This window comes from Prosopis cineraria, unplaced genomic scaffold (genome assembly GCF_029017545.1).
Source record: "Prosopis cineraria cultivar Desert tree isolate PC_DT_omini unplaced genomic scaffold, ASM2901754v1 PC2, whole genome shotgun sequence".
NCBI lineage: Eukaryota > Viridiplantae > Streptophyta > Magnoliopsida > Fabales > Fabaceae > Prosopis > Prosopis cineraria.
Window position 1 is genome coordinate 35,778,756 of NW_026555333.1, and position 20,379 is coordinate 35,799,134.

Sequence of the window (20,379 nt, forward strand, 5' to 3'; positions counted from 1 at the left end):
AAACCAATTAGAATTAAAGTTAATTCATGTAATATAAAATATGGTAAATGGATCATTTGAAGTTAAAAATCTGCAAATTTCATGAAGTTTTTCTATTAAAAAAATTAAAAATATTTAATATTTTATAAAAACAATATAAAAAACCTCATGAATTTAAGCTTCCGATATTTGGTCCAAAAAAAAAAAAAAAGCTTCCGATAATTTGTTGCCTGAAATATGTGCATGAGGCCTGAGAGATGTATTGTGCCTATTTTGCTTCATCTCTTTATCCGTTCCTTTCTCCTGAAATTACAAAATTCAAATATTTGTATATTAAAAATATTTTATATATATTTTTTAAAAAGTAACATTTGAAATAAAGTCTTATTATTAATTAATTATCGCTCCTCAACGGTCTTGTACTTCGTCAAACGGCTACATTTTCTCTGTATATAGCCTCTCCGGTTTACAATTTTTTTCCTGGAAAACCCATTCTCTGGGAAAGTACTCACCCGCGATATTCATTTTCAGCGGAGAGGGAAGAAAATCCGAACCGGAAGTAGGTATCAATCTATTGCTCAGGTCAGTCTTCTGTCTTAAGCACAATCCTTAATTTAATTCCGAGAAATTAATCAATTCGCACCCGAAGGTCGTTGTGTAGATAACTTTTGAAATATAAATTTACAATTGTGAAAGCACTAAAGTTACCATTATAATCTAGTCTGTCGATGAAAAATTCTCTTTCCTTTTAGCATTATGGTTGGCAGGTGATCTCATTGCTGATCTGAATGTCTGCATTTTGTTTCCTGGTCTTTTTTCTAAATTATGTCTTTAGTTCCAGTTTTGTTCAGCCGAGGTTGGACCTTTATAATTGTGACTTTAGTCCGTTCACAATTGACAGTTGAAAACTCTGATTTTGAAATTGAAGACGCATCAATCTTCTTATGCGCCGTAAGTTAATGATTTTTTATTCTTTGGTGTATGATGAAAGCTAATTTTTATTCTTTGTTTTATCTTGATTGAAGAAGTTTTCAGTTCCGATGATACTGTATGTGTCATATAAATATTTACACCAAAACTGGCCTAATTTTACCAAATGCAGAAGTTGCAGAGAGAGAAATAATTTTTATTTGTGGCTAGTGTCATATAAATATGGCATGAGAAATTACTTTTGATTTTAAGCCATTTTCTTTTTACTTTTTACTAAAGTGGTTTCCCTTCGCATTTTTTTAGTCTGTGATCTAAACTTTAGGTACTTAATGGATTGTTCAGCGACGTCATTGAAGTGCTTGAAGAATACATAGACAGAAGTCACATAGATGACTCAATTTCATAAACTTAACTTTTGGCCTAGTAAAGACTTAGCTTCAATGGATTGCACTAGTGTTCGTACTTCCTTTTGTCCAGTTCTGTTCGCTTCTTTTTAATTATCTTCAACCATGTTCCACTCTTTACTTCTCTGAGGAAAATCCCTTATTATAACCCCTTTAGGTCCTTTTGTTTGTTTGTTTGTTTCTTTTTCTTTTTTTCCTTTTTCCTTTTTTGTTTTTGTTTTGGTTTGTTTTTTCTCATGGCTTTAGAACGTTTACATACTCTCTGTTTTACTTGAAGGCCCATTTCTATGTTTATTTGCCACACCTTTTTATTAATTCCCAACTGATCTTCAAATTCCTAATCACTTAAGCTTCCAAATTAATTGTTTTTAGTCCATCATTTCATTTTGTTGGATTCATTGTGTTAAGGTCTTCAAATTCAATACTGTTATTAACTTTGCTGCAATTGACTTGGTTCTATTCTTTTACTTCCTTTGGATTCTTGCTATTGAATTGAAATTGTTTTATATCAAGTCCAGATTTTTGTAAATATGCTGCTTAGATGGTTTTGTTTTCGTCTTTTGTTTGTGAGTGTAGAGAAACAAACCAAAGGAAGCACAAAATTCTTTGAATTCTGCTTTTATTTTAGGCTGTTTGGTGATCAATCCTTGCTTCTGCTAGTCTGAGTTTGTTGATTAAATGATTATTTTTGCATATGTTGATCAAACTTAGTTTGCTTACTTAGAAATTTTTATAGCACACATCGTTATGTTTAGAGTAAATAATGTCAAATGATACTCCACTTGTTATTATTATTATTTTATTGTGAATACCTGGAGAGCCTAGGAATTGGCATAGTTCTGTGAAATTGGGTCACTCTTAGGCAATGAGACTTAGAAATGAGTCATGCTCGTGACAACTAATTTTGGAATTTGTTAGGCCAAATAATGATGGAATTTGTTGGTGGTTGCTTTGAATGGCGTTACATCAAAGGTGGAATAATAATGAAAGTAAATTCAGTTATAAATATGCACAGTAACATACATCGAATACGCTTGCTCATTTTTTAATTAGTAACTTTTCCAAAAGTGAATTGTATTACTTTTTACTATCAGGGAAAAGATTACCTACAAAATGTCAAAAGCATAAAAAGTTGCTAAATGCTTGGAATTTTCATACTGTTATGAAAATTATGGATTTATTGATATTATCAAATAATTTTCATACATCAAGTAATTTTTATACGCATGTGACTGTTATGATAGTTGTTTGACTTTTTTATATTCAACCTCACCTATTTCTCATGGACTAATGAACTATGAATTAAGTTTTATTTCTTTGCCAAAGAAATTTGTTGCTGTATCCCTTGAGATGTTGAGGCATGTATATATGTGCTTAGATGTGGAGCTTATAGAGTTCAGCTGAACCTTATCTTGAGGATGCATTTTTTTGATCAGGTCGATACATCAAGTAAGTATTCTTTTACTTTCGAACATCAAATGTTATGTGTTGTATAATGTCTCCTAACATTATCACATCCTTAACCACAATTACATACTTTGTCATGGTAATTAAAAGACAACAAATCTAAAACTTATCATGATAGAAAACACTTGACATTAGTGAAAAATATCCAACCATAGTAGAAAAGAAAAGAATTAGGTTTAAAAGACTACCACGGTTAAAAGAGTTTAACATATATTATTAAGAATAAATATTTTTACCCTTCCCATGATAGCAAAGATTAAACTAGTAAAAAAAAAAAAAAAGACTACTATGGTAAACAATTTAAACCAAAACAATAAACTTATTTTGAAATCAAAGTTAACAAAAAACCCCTTTTAAATCAAAGTGTAAAAGCAGATAGGATACATTGAAATAGTTTAGAAAAGATAACATTTTAAAAAGTCCCAAAATAGAACTAGAAGCATTTGGACAAACACATCTGTCATAGATGATTTGCCACCTGTCTTGCTTCATTTGGCCGTCAATCTAAGGATGGTAAGCCATATTAAATTTCAAGTCAATGCCTATCACTCTTTGCAACACTCCCCAAAATTTTGATGTAAACCTCAAATCACGGTCAGAAACTATATCTCTTAACACCCTATGCAATCTCACAACCTCTCTAATTTAAGCATTTATCAACTTTTTTAGAGAATCATTGATCTAAATAGCTAAAAAATGAGCTGACTTCTTGAGTCAATCCACTATTACACAAATTAGTATCATGTCCTAATTGAGTTCTTAGCAATCCAGATAGAGAATTCATAGAAATGTTGTCCCATTTTCACTCATGGATTTCTAAAGGTTGCAACACTCTAACTGGTCTCTTAAGATTTGGACCTTTTGACATGCCAAACACCAAGACACAAACTCTATCACTTCCCTCTTCATGCTCGGCCACCACCAATGACACTTTATATCATAATACATCTTCATAACTCTTGGGTGAATAGTATATTTGCTACAGCAAACCTCATTCAAAATCACTTTTCTCATATCCTCATTACTAGGCACACAAATTCTATCTAGATAGACCATAAACCTATCATCATTGAAGCTGAAATCTCCATTCTGATTCAACTTAATCTCTTCTCGAACCCCAAGAAGATATTTATCTTCTAGCTGTGCTATCCTCAACTCTCTCCAAAAATTATTACTGACGGCTGTAAAATAGTATTCTATCTACACATTCCTCAGACATAAAAGAATGCATTGCACTAGAATCAAACAATGCTTTTATCTCATTCTTAAAAATAGAAATCATACCTCTTATCAAATCTAGAGATGCTCTTACCTCTTCCTCCACTATGAACACCTTTCCAAGAATAGAAGAATGTTGCTTTACTACCTCAACTGTAGCTACTACTATGCTTGTCTCAAATCTTTTCTTTTACCTTGCTCACTATCACCACCTATAAAATGTGTAACCACAGAGTGAGATAAACATCTCAGTAATAACATAACTGTAAACAAGTAAAGTGTATATAAATGTAGATCTATATAACCACATGTTCACTTTCATAAGACCATTTTCAACCCAACTGAAATTGAAGGCTCCACAAGATCAATCACTCATACATTGATCTGAGCACACTTTTAGCGGTAGAATTACTTAGTCAAGGGCATTTTGCCACTACAGTTTCTGTAAAGTCCTGTCTCGATTAGGGCTTTATCATTCCCATCACACAATTAACTAATATAAGCACAATTTGTTTTCAAATCGTGGGATCTTGACTTTTTAAAACATATATTCAAATAAGAGGGCTAACGGAAGTGTAAACACATTCAAAAGACGCAAAATAAAACAATTTCTCAACCCTAAAAAGGGTCGTGTGCCATGGCTACATGCGCTGCAGCATATGGCACAGGGCTACATGCTTGACTTCTTTGTGTCATACGCCATAGCATGAGACACCATGTGCCGCGACACAATAGTTCGAAATTTTTGTTGTTATTTATCAACAAAAATGATAAACTTCTAGCGTGCACAATTTTCACAATCGATGTTCAATTGGAGTGATTCAAGCGCCCATATGAAGCTTACCACGTATACTAGCTAATGAAATAAGTTTGGATTTGATTTGATAGTCCAATCTAAAATTGGGCTCTTAGGTGTAAAAAGTCACTTTTTCTTTCAAAAACTTGTACCTTAAGTGCCTAATTCTCATTCATTATCCTGTTAGATCACTTCGGGCCTTGAACTAATTCCAAAAAGATCACATACATTTGACTAGCATCACATATAACAAATATCACATCAATAACCCATTTTGGCCTCTCAATGGCACATTACACAATTGTGGTCTTATATGAAGAAAATATATATACAATACATATTCATAAATACAACTAAATTTATTCCACTCTCAACCCTACACTCTTACATATGGTGCTCCGCCTCACCATTTGTATCAAGTTCTCACATAACAACACAAATCACATTCAATTCACAATCAACACATATATACACAAGTGGAACAAGTTACACAATAACATACACTTGTTTGTTTTGCATTTTGGCCTAGCCACGTACCCTCTATTAGGGCACCCTCAGCATAATGCAACACCATATATATATACAAGCAAGTTTTACATCACAATCAACATAAAATCACTTATGCATCCTAATTGATAACTTAAACTTTAACAACACATTATACATTCATACAACTCAATGGTAGTCATACCACTACCAATCGAGGCTACTCTTTCTTTGCCTTCTTTCTTGGCCTTCTAGTGCTCTCTTCACCTGTGTTCAATGTAATGGAGTGGCACATATGTCCTAATAACTCAAAGGTAAACAAGCGATAAAATAGCATGTGTATCAATAAAATAATAGTATATGCATATACAAGAATTCACTCTCATTAATCTTGTTATACTTATGCAATGTATTCCTGGTTCTCCCTGGCAGAGTAATCTCTATGCTCAGACTAGGACTTCCAGTCACAAGGAACATGGCTCACCATACCACTGCTCAAACTAGGTAATCCTCTTTGCGTATGGGTGGTCACCTAGGTCCATCATGGTGAAGTCAAGATCTACACTTTAGATCATCAAGACTTACTGGCCTTATAGACCCCCTACCCTAGTCTAAAGTAACCTCGTGGATCATTTAATATCCTAGGTCCGTCATGACGGAGTCAAGGTCTACGCCCTGGATGGGATTCTTCTCCTAGGTCCGTCTTAGTAGAGTCAAGCTCTACGTTCTAAATCATCAAGACTTCTTAGACCTCCTCACAGTAGGGCTGCATCCCCCTACCATAATTTAGGGTATATCTAGCAGATGTGATGCATGTCAATACATATGCCACTTCAAATTCATTTCAATCGATACTCACACACCTGCATGCATATATACTTTCACAATGTTACTGCTCTATCAGTTTATAGTATAATGCATGATGTTATATCAAAATACTTGTAAATAATTTCACAAACAAATAGGTAAAATGGTTACTTCAGTTACTTTTAACCCTTGCTACTAAGGGTTACCAACCATATTAAGCTCCAACGGGTGCAGACTCTCACGAGTAACTTCACAGATCAATCTATATAACACAATGCCCTTTAGTCAATTCTCAACACTTCTCACAAATATTAATTCGGCTAAACCAAATCCCTTAACACGTATAACAGTTTAATTGAACCTATTTGAATCCACTTATTTATTATTTATAGCCATTAGCCTAACACTTTCATTTATCCAATTTCTCAATTTCAAGCTAAATTTTTAGGCCATTTTGAGCTTAAACTCTTAAAGCTCAACCATTCAACTCCATACTAGTCATAAAACTTTAGTTCTATATTTAATATCCCATTTTAATCTTTTCTTTTAGATTATATAACACCTTAGGAACCATGATTTGATTTTTCAACTGATGAAATTCAATGAAAAGGGGTAGAATCGAACTATAGAGCTACGCATTACTTACCCGACAAGTTACTAATCAAAGCAGGCTCTAAACCTCCAGATATGGCTTACCCTAGTAAATCCAAAGCTTCCTCACCACTCACACATATCTCCCCCTCTTTCTCTTTTGCTAATTTCACAATCTAACTAAACCTTTAAGTAAAAATTCTGCACCATGTACTGCGGCACATGCAGCTTTTGCTACGGCGCGTGGCATAGTGAGAAAACTTTCACTTATGCTCTCGTGTTAAGCCTCAAATCGTCGTTCTACCCTTCAATCCTATCAATATAATATCCAATCAATACAAATTATTAACTCAACACCCAAATCATAATTAATCCACTAATTATTAATTTACCCATGATTAGCCACTAGTTCCTAGGATTGAAATTCAGGATGTTACAATTCCCCTTATCATACATGATTAGGGTGTTGTTACTCTAACACTGCATCACACAAATGCATGATTAGGGTGTTGTTACTCTAACACTGCATCACACAAATGCTCAAAAGCATAAATCTCCAACATCATCCTCATATGGGCACTCAGGAGAGAATTTCTAACACTGTAACTAAATAAGCACTCAGGAGAGGAATTCTCCCATACCATGCCCAATATCACTTAGGAGAATATATGCCATATGCTTTTTTCACTACTCCTCCCTATGGGTGAACTCCCACCCCTAATATGATCATGCCTATGTTTCTCGTATATACATATATACATATATTTTTATAATTTAAATTCTTAAAATCATTTCCATGCACAATATGCAATAACTTCAAAACACATATATGTATTATTATATGAATACTCACAAACAATTAAATGAACTAATCAAATAAAGTAAATTATTTGGTTACCTAACCCTTCATGGTATTCTTTCTCACAATTTACTCTCACTACTTTAAATCACTCACATAGTACGTCAACCTACTCAAATTAGCACATTAGTTAATTTATAAAATTGACCACAAGCATTAATTACTATCACAATAGCTTTTTGATATGAATTTTCACCGCGTGCCATTTTCATGCTTGACATCTGATTAGAGTGATTCATTAATCTATCTAATGACGTAAGTTTGGACATGATCTAATGGTATGATCTAAAATTGAACACCTAGGTGTAAAAAGTCACTTTTATTTTAAAATTTGGCATCCTAAGTGTTCAATTATCACATCTTGCCTCCATTTTAAGCCTTAAACTAAATCCAAAAGGATCACTTACACTTAATTAACATAATAAATCACTTATATCATATCAAATACTCATTTTGACCTCCAAATGCCATATATTATACACTTGTGGTCTTATATAAGGTAAAAACATGTATGTGTACAGACATCAATACTTGTTTCACTTTCACACCTTTGACTTACACATATGACTCATACAAATGGGGCCAGGCCTCACCATTTGGTTAAGATCCACACATATTTCATTAAGACAAGTCATATATAATTAAAGGAACAAGTTATGTTACATAATATAAACTTGCTTGGATAGCATTTAGGCCTATCCATGTATTCACTACTGTAATACACTTAATGAGATGCAATACAAGGTACACAAGCAAGTTCTCAAGCAATATAAACATATATACACATTTACATACATACACATTTAAAAGTTGGTAACTCAACTTTTAACAATATAATTATACATTCCTTATAACAAAGGTAGTCATACTACTATCAATGGAAGTTACATTCTCTCAATTTTAAATCAAGATTTATTAGATTCAAATAGATCAAATAAATGTATTAGTGAAGTGTGTGGCCAGAGGGGGTTAACTTGATGTAATTATTATGAACTTAGTCCTAGAAGTGGGTTTGGATCAATGGCAGGTCACCCGAGCAAGGAAATAGGAAGAAAAAGAAAAGTAATGCTCTCTGTGCCATATGCCACGGTGCATGGTTAGTTTCGCCATGGCACACAAAGACAGTTTTTTAAATCTAACAGGCTTTACTATGCCATGCACCATGGCAGTGGACAACATGCGTTGTGGTGCACGGCTAAAATTTTGATATATCCGCTTCATATTTGCGTGAAATATACAGAGAAGAGGAAGAAAAAAATGAAGAGAATGAAATAGCAATGTTATGTAAGCTTCCTTACTTAAATTTTCCTCTTTTCTTCCATGTTCTTGATGGTAAAGGTTAAAGTTTGATTGTTAATGGTGATTTTTGGTCCATTGAAGCCATAAGTTTACCCATTAACTTAAATAGAGTTAGTGGGAGTAAATTGAGCTAAATAAACTTAGTATTAATGGTTTTATAATGATTGGTGGTTGGAAGACATTAAATGTCTGAAATTCCAATAAATTAGGTGGTTGGGAACAATGTGATTTCATTAATGGTTTTTAAGAGCTCAATGTTATTAATGAGACTTAAAGGAAGCTAAGAAGTCTCTTATGGGTACTTTTACAATAAGTCAAGAAATAAATCTTAAGCATTAAGAAATGATAAAGTATTAGTGGCAAATAGTGTAAAATGGATATTGATATTTTGTATGGTAAATGCTTGTAGAGAGTATTTACCATTAGCACCATTCAAGCTTCTTGAAAGCCTTAAGAGTGAGTAATTGAGGGGTGAAACCTTTGACCTCTCAAAGGTTTGAGGTAATCGGGAGAATTCTATCTTATGCTTTTGCATGTCTATTAGTTTATGGATTTATGATTGATCATTGAAATGTGTAAATTAAAATGAAATACAAGTATGGCTTGATTTGTTAAAAAATCCACTAGATCCAATTTGTGAGTTTTATGCCTTATGATGTAAAATTTCTTTGAGGTCACTATCAGTGGATTTTCATATTATGTTTATTGGCAGTTCAATTACTTTGTGATTTGAGAAGTAACATGAATTTTATTAATGAGAAGTCCAATGATGTTTAAAAATAGTGGGGTTCAATGATTTTTAAAAGTGTGATGTACAATAATTGTGACTTAAAGTTCTATGAAAACGTGTTTAAGAAGTTCAATGAAAAAGGTTAATATGAAGTTATATGATAAAATCCACATAGTAAGGCCTCATCCATACGATAGTTTGCCTAGATTAATTATATTCATATTGTCCCACTTGTTTAATGAGGGACTATCTTATTGGTTTTATGAAGGACTCAAATCTAGCTAGCTATCCATTGGTTCAATGAAGAGGCTAGTCTAGGGAGTATGATACCCTATAGTGTGAGAAATAGGGGAACCATGTTCCATAAGTGAGTCGGATGCGCCTCGACTGGGTAATTCCCTCACAAGTATTTTAGGCTAGGGAAGTTAAGGAATATAGACTATCCTATTAAGTTATATAGCCCATGGTTTCATGTCAGAGGAATAAGGAGGTTATAAGGGAGGTGTGATCATGCATATAGTAAGTAAGGACACTTGTTATCTATATGGTGTCTTTAGTGATGATATCATGAGTTAGTCTTAATTTCTTCCAATATATTCATCAATAATTTGTGTGACTAGCTCTATTTCTATGAAAAGTGCTAAAAAGCATTGTTTCTCAAGTAAATGCTATTACATGAGATTGAGTATTATTTTCAAATGTTTTACATGGATTAAAGTATTAACATGGATTGCTACTTTCATTTAAACTAATTAGCATGCATCAGTATGGGTTAGTCGAACCTTGGTTATTGAATAGTTGTACTCACCCCATTATCTTTAATATTACAGGGAATAGCTCAAGAGGTGTGGATAGAGAAAAACACCCAGAGGCTTAAGACCACAATCCTTTTATAGTAGGCCTCCTTATTTTGAGTAAACTTATGTGTATGACAATTTCAATTGCTAATTAGCAATTCTAATTTGTTCTTTACTTGCATTATGTGTATTATAAATTGTAAGTGTATTTTGGGTCTTATAGGGTGAGTTAATGATTATATGTTGTTATAATAGGGCCAAAATACTAATGCAAGTAAGAGTTGACCATATTATGAAATGACTTGGGAGAACTCAATGAAAATTGTGGTAAACTCTCCCTTTTCATTTTTTTTAAATTCAAGGAGTTGAGTGGTAAAAACCTGAGTTAGAAGTATTTCTTATGTTATGGTATATTGCATGAGTCAATCTTAATGATTTGTATGTGATTAAATTGGTGTTGGTGGTTATTAGCCTTTGGTATTTGATTTAGACACTAGAAATTGTGAAAATTGTTATAAAAGCATAAGTTTCAAAAAGGAGAATTTTTATTTTAAAAAAAATTGAGTTTGAGACTAATGCCAGTAGTTAGAGCTCGAAAAGAGCTTTTTGTAGACGCCTAATTCATGTCATTTGGATGACAAATGGAGATTTAGGGTGCATCAGAAGTTGGCCCTAATACTGTCAAATTGATAGCAGTATTCACTGTCAAAATTCATGCATTTACATGTGCTATGAGTCGTAACATGTGTCACAGAGGCGAACATGCTGCGGCGTACACCTTAAATTTTTTTTAAAATTTTCCTTGTTTTAAATTCTTAAACAATTATGCTCAATTATGTAATGGTCACATGCTTTCGCGAATTTGTGAACTTTGATTTGTCTAATTGCAAGACTTGAAAATGATTTTAGTTTCATAAACTTGGGGTCCCCATTTTACTAACTATTGAAAACTCTATATTTTAATAATTACTATAATCCCATCCTCTAATTTTTTAGGATTTGGCTTTAATTATGGGATTAAGAGGAGGAGGATATTATAGAGGCTACTCTTTCCTCGCTTTCTTTCCCGACCTTCTTGCACTCTCTTCACCTATATACAAAGGTAACAAAGTGAGATATACATTCCAATAACTTGGTTAAACCTGAATTACCTATTAGTAAGTAAAATTACAAACAAGAGATAAAGTAGCATTAATTTCAATAAAATAGTATAGGTAGTATATACACAAAAATCATACACACACCCATCCATTATGTTCATATACTCTCGATTCTCACTAGCAAAGTAAGCTCAATGCTTGAATCAAGACTTCCAGCCTTATAAGATCCACCCGACCACTATCTTAGTCTAGGTATCATCAGTATGGGTGGTCTCTTGAGTCTTTACTAGTAGAGACACTTGGACAGTTAGGACTTCCTAGCCTTACACAAAATAGGATCACAACCCCTTACTAGTCTAGGGTACACTTGTGAATATTTCTTCTAAGTCCTTCCTGGAGGAGCAAGTAGGCTCAAGACCTTTAGGACTTCCTAGCCTTAGTTAGAGTAGGGCTGCGACCCCTTCCCTAGTTTAGGGTTGCAGATACAAATGCATATGTCTCTTTACATACATTTCAAACATCACTCATATACCCACATGCATATTTCTCTCATAATACTACTACTCTATCAATTCGTAAAACACAATGCATACATTTAATATAAAATACTTGTAAATAATTGTACAAAGTAATAGATAAAAAAGTTACTCCAGTTACCTTTACCCTTACTACTAAGGGTTACCATTCTCACAGTAACTCTCAAAAGTGCAAATTTCGACGAGTAACTTCTCAAATGCTCAATCTACATAAGGAACATTCCTTATTCATTTTCTAACACTCAACACAAGTATTAATTTGGGTAGGCCAAATTCCTTAGCACATGAAACCATTTAACTAACACCTTTCAAATGCACATAATCCATTCTCTATAGTCATTTGTCCTTTAAGTTATCTAAATGACCAAGACATTCCCCTTTCCTATTTGTTTATCAATTTTTCCCATTTTCAACCTAATAAGTTAGGTTAATTATGCCCATGTCCTTAAGGTTAAACCATTAAACTTTAGATCAGTCGTAAAACCTTAGTGTCATACTCGAAAGTCCTTTTTAAACCTTTCCTTAGATTTTAAATCCTTAAAACTTATTGATTTAACTTTTCTACCAATCAAACTTAAAGAAATTAGGGTAGAAACATAGCACAGGGCGATACGAAACTTACTTGACAATTCATTGGCCGAAGTAAACTCCCAAACTCTATATAATTGATGCCTTAATAGAGACAATCTCTTTTCTCCTGCTTATGCATGATTTCATATCTTTCACGAGTTGATGCATGTTGCTTTAAGTCAATTATATGCTATGTGTCATGGTGCATGAAACACATGCCGCAACGAGTAGCACAGTGAGATAATTCTTACTGCTATTATGTTTTGATTCACAGTTCTACCATCCAATCATGTAACCATACTAACCAATCAGCACCACATAATAATAAAAATCCCTTATTCAAAACATGATCAATCCATTAATTACTAATCTACCCCTAATTAGAAACTATTTTTCTTGGATTGAAATTTAGAATGTTACAATTTTGATCGTAGAATTTAGATAATTTCTTATTGGACTAGACTTTTAAGGATAACTTGCATCCTTAAGAAGATGGTGAATATACACAAAACCAAAGTTCTAAATTATGATTTGTAGGTGTATCTTAATAGTTACCTTCAAATATTATAATTGTTTTGAGGTTAATAGTGTAACATCCAAAAAAAATTTAATCCTAGTTTATTTGCCTAATGAGGGTAATTAGTGAATTAATGAGGTGTGTAGCTGAAGGGACTTGACTTAGTGTATATGTGGTGATTTCAAACCTAGAAGTGGTTTTGGATCGATGACGGGCCACTCAGGCAAGGAAAGTGGAAGAAAAATGAAGAATTATCCTCTATGCCATATGGCTTGACGCATGGTCAATCTGTCGTGGTGCATAGAGACCGATTTGAATGCAACAAGCTCCTCTGTGCCATGTGTCATAGCATAGGGCAACGTGCACCACAGCACACAGCTAAAAATTAGATTCATTTTGTGTACGAAAATAGAAGAAGAAGAGGAGAGGAAAATAAAGAGCTCGACTTAGCTTTACTAAGGCATGTTATGGGATCACATTGAGGCTAGATTGAAACTCCCAAACACATAAGGTAAGTTTATCATACCTTTTTCTTCCTTTCTATCCCTTATTTATGATGAGTTATGGTAAGGTTTGAGTTAGAGGATGGATTTTCGGTCCATAGGATTATGGGTCTAATTCCATTAGTTAGAATGAATATAATGGGAGTTGTTTAAGGGATTATTTTGGAAGTGATTAGTCCATGAGAGCATTTAATATCCAAAAATTGATATACATATCATAGTTAGGAGAGGTTTATGTGTATTAATGATGATTTGAGGTGTTATTAGTGATAATATGCATCAATGAAATTTAATGAGCCCATTGGATATGAATGGATAGTGACTATGGGTTGATAAAATAGAGTGTGGAGTTTTTGTATTGAGAAATTTTCAAGATTTAGACAATGATGATATTCTTATGGTATGGATGTAGTGAGGTTCATTTTTGGCACCATTTAAGCTTGGGAGAAGCTTGGAAAGTTAGTATAGTAAGGGGTAAACCTTTGATCTTTCAAAGGTTTGAGATAACTGTGAAAAACTTGATCTTTATAATTGAATGTTAATTGTGTTTGTGAAATATGATTTATGATTTAAATTAATGATACATATTGGCAATGTATTTGACTTGCGAAATGATTTTGGAAAGATAACCTTGATTATACCTCCCTTTATATTTTACAAAATTGATTATGATTTGTTACTATGAGTGAAGAATTATGATGTATTATGGGTTGAGTTTGTGAAGTATTTGAGTTTATATGAGTTTGTATTATGAATTAATTATTAAAATGTATATTATGTGAGACATGTGTATAGGATGATCATTGGCGGGAGTTCACCTAGAGAGAGGAGTAGATTAATTTAAATCCATCTGGTATTGGTAGTGACTATTAGAATCAGGAACTAGCCTTGGCACCAACCATTAAAATTGAGAGGTAGCCCTTGTCCCATGGTTAATTAAGGTCTGTCCCACTTGTTATATGAGAAACTCAAACCTAATTAGTCTTCATCGGTTCATGAGGAGGCTAGATTAGGGGTACGACATCATGGTTGTTAGTACTGGGGGAAATCAGATTACATAAGTGAGTGAGTTCACCCTGGCCTAGTAGCTCCTCACAAGTGAAAGGCTGGGTTAGTCCATGAAGGATGTAGCCACGTGATAGCCATCGATTTCATATTGAAGGTAACAGAAAGATATAAGGTTGGCATATGATCATGCATATAAGTATGACCATATGGTTGTTAGTTTTATGGTCCAGCATGTGTTGAAAGTGTATGGTTATTATTTTTATGACCCCGTGTTATGTTTTGTGAAATATCATGATAAAGTGTTTTGTAGTAAGCTTGATCATATGGTTGTTAGTTTTGTGAACCGTGGCCGAGTGTTATATATGATATATGTGTTTTTACCTAATTGCATCTATTTATAATTAATATGAAACTGTATGGGTTAGGTAAAACTTGATTACTGAGTGGTTGTACTCGCCCCTTAATTCTCAATATTTTTTAGGACCTAGCTTATCAGATTCGAATTGGGAAAAACACGTAGAGGCCTAAGATTGTGAATAATCCTCTTTATGCCTTTTTTTTTGTTACTTTCATGTGTATTTATTGATGTAATTTTCAATTAGGATCATTTGACATGATTTATGCACTACTTGCATGAATTTGTGTATAATTAGTGCATTTTATGCCCTGAGTTAGTGAGTTTTGGTTGTAAACCCGTGGATAGGGCCAAAATACTTGTGCAAGTAGAAACATATGTATTTTAAAAGATTTGGGATAAAACTAATGATTTTGTGCAACATTTCATTCCCCATTGTGTTTTGTGAAAAATAGGATTAAGTAGTGAGTTTATGATATAAGTGTTTTTGATTGTGTGTGGTGTATTGCATAGGTTCGCGAGAGTTCAATTGAGAGTGATCGGATGGTTGGTGTGAGCTATTGGCACGAGTAGATGAGTTATGATACCCATTTGTGAAATTTTGTGAAAAAGTGGTCAAAATGAGTTTTGGTGTCCAACTTTTTATAGAAAATGAGTTTGAGTAGGAAATCGATGCCATTAGCTAGAGTTAGAAAAAGCTTCATGTAGATACTAAAACCACCCTAATCGGATGTGGAATAGAGATTTGGGATGCGTCGAAAGTTCGCTCCTTGTGCTGTCAAATAACAGCACCGATGCTATCAAATTCACACAATGTACCGCGTCACATAGCACAAAGAAGATGAGCCATGGTGCATATGCCATAATCCAAGGCACATGTGTCATTTTCTACACAAAATTTATTTTTGAGTTTTAAAACTCATTATTTTAGGTCCCAATTGATTTTCAAGCTTCTGCTTTACTTTCAAAACTCTAATATGGACTTATTAAATAATGTTTGAGATTTGAATTGTTGAAATTGGGATTCCTTTGAAAGAATTTGAGAAATTCACCTTATAAAACTTTACAATTTAGTAATCCTTTGAGGATTAAACCCTAGATTGCTATGATTTAAAGTTAAACATGGTTTAGTAAGAGAGACCTTACAGTTTGGTCTCTTAGTTTTTACCAATGGTATATGGGTCATGTTCAAAATTTAATTACAACTATGAAAAGAACATGAAGATTATATGATGACTATAATATTTATGGGAATACCATCAAAAGAGACATAATGATGGTTGAAATTTTAATGAATTAGAAGCAAATTATGTCATAATAGGATATGGTTAGGAAAACAATCAAGGGATAAGTAATGAATAATGGACATTTCATAAGAAGGTGACATGTTATAAGAAATGTTTGTGCCAATGAAAAAGGTAGCATTAGTTATAACAACAGTAAGTAATTGTGATGATAATAGTTATAATTAGTATAGCATGAGGTATGCAAGAACTTTTGGTTATATTAGGAAGAGTACAGTAATAAAAGTTAGAAATTGAGAGTAATTGGAGGGGACAGTTAGTGTGGCTGAGATTTGAAGAATAAAAATATACTGCTGGAGTAACATGTTTTTTTGTTTGGCTAAAGGCTAGAGTAACATGTACTATATAAGGAATGACTAAACAAATGAAAACTAATTTTAACTTAGCTTTACAAGGAAGTATATATAAATGAATAATGTTTTATTTTCTCCTCTCAAAATCTAGGATATTACAAATGACAACACAATCAAAAGAAGGGGTGAATTGATTACTTATCAAATTTATACTATAGTATATTGATCTAGGCAAAGCCTTTTAATGCCTCTTCTGGGAAAACTTAGGCTACTTTAGGATCCTCAACCCCTTAGCACCTCAACCCATAGATCTCTAAGTATAATGACATGGGCTTACGCATATGGATCATTGTTTAGATTCTTTCTAATGCATAGGTTCCTCAAAGAAGCAAGTGCAGAGCATACTTGAATCTTGGGAATGACAAAAACAAGACATTAAAGAATCAAGCTTTTAGGAGAGAGAAAGAGTCAGGAGAGAGAAAGAGTCTAGAGAGACATAATTAGAAAAACACATCGGATCTTTATTTTGTCAAAATGAATCTGCCTTTCTACATAGCTAAAGCTTCCTTATATAGACAAGATGAGGAGGATCAAGACAAGGCTTTCATAATTACAAGAAAATAGGCAACATACCTACTTTAGACATTACATGACATAATGTTAAGATGAAAATGACTAAAGGCAACTACTTTGTCAAAAAGTCAAAAGTGGCTTTTGACAAAATAACTACAAGACGAACACTTAAAAGAGGAAAAGACTAAAAATTGATTCCTTTTGTGATTAGTCCAAGCTTTTGTGGATGCATTCCTAATTATGTGACAGGTTGAGCCCACTTTTTCTTCCTTTCAACGTCTTCTAGCTGCAGGGCTATCATGCATGAGTTGTTCTAGCTGTTCATTAAAGTCTTGATCAATATCTTGAGTAGGTCCTTGTGTCGATGTGTCTTTTAGCTTTGGGAATAGCTAATAAGTCTGGGTCTCTATTTGAAATAGGTCCTAACTATTTAGTGAAAATGGTAGAGGTATGGATGTCGATGCTCCATTACAGAATTCTATCTAAGTGGAGTATCATGTTTGTACAATAAGGCTTATGAGAAATTCAAGAAATTTATATTGGATAGCTAGAGATGGGTCACTTAGAAGGATGTGCTGATAAGATCGGATTGAGAGATGTGCACTTAAGATTAGGATATGGAATAGGATAATTATTCATTTCAATTAAAGTGGATTTTTATGTGTTATCTAGTTAGTAGCAGTCATTCATAAGCATGTTTAGTTGGCTAGTAAAGCTATCCTTTACTGATAAGGTGATAAGGATGATGAATGACAAAGAAGGAGTAAGCCCGATGTTCTTGTAGTAGGACTTTCCATAACAATTCCTTTTCAACTACTTGAGAGAGCTTCTTATGTCATCTAGAAATAGGTGTAAACCATTTAAGAAGTAACCAAAGGTTTGAGCCTTTATGAGCTAAATCATGTAAGTAATGGAACATCTCTAGTGGAGGAAGGGCTATGACATAAATATAGAGAGAGGATGAAGACCATATATACTACATGAGTTCATCTAAAATATGACCTATAATGAAAGAAATAGCAAGATAAAGGGCTTGAATATCAAAATATTCAAGTTGAGGTTAGATATTGGTTTTTTGAATGAGAAGATAAAGCTAGTAGAACAAGCTTTTGGCTAGTTTTTTTAATATCAAGGGAAATAGTTAGACTGTGACCAAGAGAAAAAGGCAAGTTGCTAGGCATGATGTTGAGAATAAAAAGGGGCTAAATTTGAGAGAAGGAAGTAACAATGTTGATCTTTTTTTGGGGTCTAGTAATGTAATCTACAATGGTGTTGTCTTTTCCTTTGATGTGTCAAACTATAAATTTATAGCATGCAAACCAATCTTTCTATTGAAGGAGTGGAGATTTAGGGATAAGATGAAGAATCTTTAGATTAAGAATTTTTGATTAAGAATCTTTAGAATGATGTGTTGTCCATTTGTACCATAAAGTGATAGGGGCTAAAATGAAAGCTGAATTTTTCAATGCCACATTTCACAGCTAAGATTTTCTTATATGCTATGTGGTAATGCTTTTCAAAAGGTTTGAATTCTCTGCTGGCATGACCATAATAATGTCTTTTCCCATCTACTTCTTCAATAAGTAATGCTCCCCAATAATCATTACGTACATAAGTCTGTAAAATATGCTATCCTTTATCAAGAATCCTTAATGGAGGAGGATGTTGATAAATTTACTTTTAAGTGTTGGACAACTTTTGTCTAACTAGGACCCTAAGTGGTGGATTTTTCCTTAAAAGTATGGACAACTAGCTGGTATAATGACATATTTAAGGGATAAAATTTCTGATATAATTAACTATAGCCAAAAAATATTGAATTTGAGTTTTGGATAAGTCTTTATCAGGAAAGTTTAATAATTCTTCTGCAATATGTGGACTAGGCTGGTACCACCTATCTTGTATGAGCATTCCTAAAAATTCTATTTGGACTACAATAATATATCCTTTTCAAGCTAAAAGCATAATCCCATACTATTGAATTATTTTGTAAAATCTGGTCAGCAAATCTTTGTGCTCTTGTTCAAATTTTGAAACAAGAGGATATCATCAATAGACACTAGAGCATTGTTAATGATGGCCTGAAAGATTCAAATCATGGCCTTTTTGAAATAGTAATGAGACAGTTTTAAGCCTAGAGGCCATTATTGTCCATTGATATTGAGTATTTGAAATGCAGAAGGCCATTTTATATCTATCTGCAGGATCTATCCTAATTGCCAAAATCTTGGTTTAGGATCAAACTTATAGAATATTTTAGCCTGCTTAGGATAAACCAATAGAGTGTTAGTTTTAGGCAAAGGGAACTTATCATCTTGAAGAAAAGCATTGAGAGGCTTGTAGTCAATCACCAACCTCTTTTTTCCTCCTTATTTTTCAAATATTTTCTCAATATAGAAGGCTTGACATGCCCAATATGATTTCGTTAGTTCAATGAGACCTTATTTAGGTAAGGCTAAACATTCTTCTCAAGCTAATACAAGATCTTTTAGATTCATCTCAGGATGGGATGCTTTGGTAGAATTAACATCCTCATTCTTTTTTAAGGGAAGTTTAATGAAAATTCCCTATTTTTCTATAGAGTAGAGATGTTGAAATTGATCATGACTTTCACAGCAAAATTCAAGAATCGTATTCCTTTAGGAAGTATTTATAGGTTGTTGCTTTGACAGTAGACATCAAACCCTAGAAGGACATCCTTTGCTGGAAGGTTGCTTCCAAGAATTGTTGTCCAGATAATACATCCAAGAAAAAATATTATACTAATTTTTATTCCGATAAGAATATCTATTTTAAACAACTTTCTATCAGCAGTAACAAAATACTCATTTCTCAGACATTTGTTGAAAGTGTTTATGTATTTCCTTTTGGTCAAGTGAACTTCTACATCATCTGTTAATAAGATTGAAATCACTAAGGAACTTTGTGTGAATTATGCTAAGGAATGTAGAAGCATCAACCTAGGATGCTCAAATCTTATTATATTCACTCAAGCTCTGGAATTATTCTCTCAAGTTTCCATTCATTCTTGAGAGAAATTCTGAGAATACCCCTCTCATTATTACATTTGGTCTAGTTACCTGCAAGTCAACCTAAGCATCAAATTCTTGGAGTCTTGCTCTCCATTTGTGTGGTGATAAATCATCAAAAGTAAACCAACGACCAAAAGTATGCCTAGAACTAGAGGCATAAGTTGTAGGTTTAACAAGTATTTCTTCCATAATTCTTGACTCATTATTAGGTAGATCTTCTACAAC

At 33.2% G+C, this 20,379-nt stretch overlaps 1 long non-coding RNA gene across 1 annotated transcript; it reads left to right on the forward strand.

Annotated features, from left to right (window-relative positions):
• Window positions 1-468: 468 nt before the first annotated feature.
• Window positions 469-10,814, forward strand: LOC129302197 (uncharacterized). The gene is made up of 4 exons (XR_008591203.1): window positions 469-561; window positions 2,692-2,762; window positions 5,713-5,784; window positions 10,397-10,814. It is a non-coding gene; the product is annotated as an uncharacterized LOC129302197 (long non-coding RNA).
• Window positions 10,815-20,379: the final 9,565 nt, after the last annotated feature.